The sequence below is a fragment of the Morone saxatilis genome, unplaced genomic scaffold (assembly GCF_004916995.1).
Source record: "Morone saxatilis isolate NCDOM2014 unplaced genomic scaffold, NCSU_SB_2.0 Contig18, whole genome shotgun sequence".
Classification (NCBI taxonomy): Eukaryota; Metazoa; Chordata; class Actinopteri; family Moronidae; genus Morone; species Morone saxatilis.
In genome coordinates, this window is record NW_023339740.1 from 26,588,205 (window position 1) to 26,590,196 (window position 1,992).

A 1,992-nucleotide genomic window follows, 5' to 3' on the forward strand; every position below is an offset into this window, starting at 1 on the left:
GCAACTGGACACACACACACACACACTCAAATTAATTTCCAAATAATTCCTCTTGGGGTTGAAGCAACAATATGAGCAGCTGGCTAATCTACATGTTACTGCACCTGCTTTAACTGCTGGACTCACACACAAGAGAGCAGTTACTGTTTGTATTTTTACCCATAAAGATAATAAATGAACGTAATAAAAGTTGTAAATGTTATTTTTATAATGTTTATGTACGTCCTTAATTTCCTCGTGTGTAAAGTGTAAAGAATGGGTGAATATTGGTCCAATTTAGAGTCTTTTTGAATTAATACATCTCAATTGCGCCACTGTCCTCAATAAGTGACGTAAGTGAAGGTAGACTTAGAAGACTTAGTGTTTGGCTGGGATTAGTTTATTGCTGGGATCAGTGGATTTGGCTGCAGACGTGTGAACTCTGACATCTGAGTCTGCATGGACTGCAGATTGTGGAGACAGAGCTGATGTTTGTGGTAGCGGAGAGAACCGGAGAGTCCAACATGGAGGAAGACAGCATATTGTCGCACCATCAGAATTTATATAACTGCGATCTGGTGGAACGGTAATTTAATAAAAAAAAACTATAGCTACAAATAATAACTGAGCAACTTGTTTCCATCAGTTACAGTTTAAAGCTCATTTTGACCCTTCAGTTCTCTTTTCTTTACAGTCTGTTATTTTTGCTGTTAACGCTGTCTTGAAATGTTGTATGAAGAATATGGATGAATAAAGTGTTCAAAACAAAGTAAGATGCAAAAACTAAGACAATTAAACTGAAAGGGCTCTCACTAAAAAGAAACCAAACCTGTACTTTGGTTGAATCAGTACTTCTATTCCCTTTTTTCTACCTAAAGTAGAGAGTAAAGAGTGTGTGTACTCTCGGTCCAGTACCATTTTCCGTATGGCCGAGAACTTACAGGCGGTGATCAGACTGCTATTGACTCCAATGGATCCGAAGCTCCCGCAATTCAACCTGCACTCGTCCTGTAATTCCTCCATTATCCCTCCTTCCCTTCCAGGCCATTAACATCAGTACCAGAACCAGAGAGGATGGAGGGGTCACAAGAGAGAGAAAGAGAAAGAAGGGAAGGGTTAAGGGGGCCAGAGAGAAAAGATGAGAGAAAGAAAAAGGTGAATTAGATGAGAGAGCGTGTGTGGAGTCGGGGAAAGAGGATAGAAAAGGAAGTAGTAAAAATTGGGAGACAATAACAAAAGAACGAGAAGAGAAGAAAGAAAGAGAAATGGGAAAGAGTAATATAGAGAAGAGATAGTGTGTGTGTGTGTGTGTGTGTGAGAGCATGCGTCAGTGGTACTCTTCATGAACTAGTTATGAAACAGTCTTACGAAGTGGGGGTGTAAAATTAATCACAGCAGTTCAACTTCAAATGACTTAAACTTTACGCACACGTACATATGCAGGGGCACACACAAACCCAAGTGACCCACTGGTAGCTGATTAAAGCTACACAATAAAAAGCCATTTGAATTTTTAAGTATTATCCTCTTAAAGAGTGCAGTGTGTGAGTGGCGTTAAAAGGTCTTCCTACCTCAAGAAATACTGCTGTTGTGTTCCTGAGCAATGCACTTAAGATCCGGCTGATCCAGTGAAGGTGTTTGCTGTCCAGTAATAGAAGTCTGATTACAATGGGAAGCTCCCAACTGAGAATAGGATTGTGACAATGCCAGAGAGAGAAAAATGACAAAGAGCATGTTTGGTCAGTTGGTGTTTGGTGACTCATATGAGAACACTTAAATAGAATATGTGCTGTGTGTGTTAGGACTTAACCTATTCACAAGGACATATGACATGTCCTCACAAGTCGAGAAGTGTGAAGTGTATAAGCACTTATCAAGACGCAAATAAGTCCCACCCATCTTTCCTCTGTATGTCCTAATAATTAATGTTAATAAAGTCAACACCTAATATATAAAGTCAATACCTGAATTCTAGTGTGTGTGTGTCTATTTGTGTGATGTACTGGACTGCAA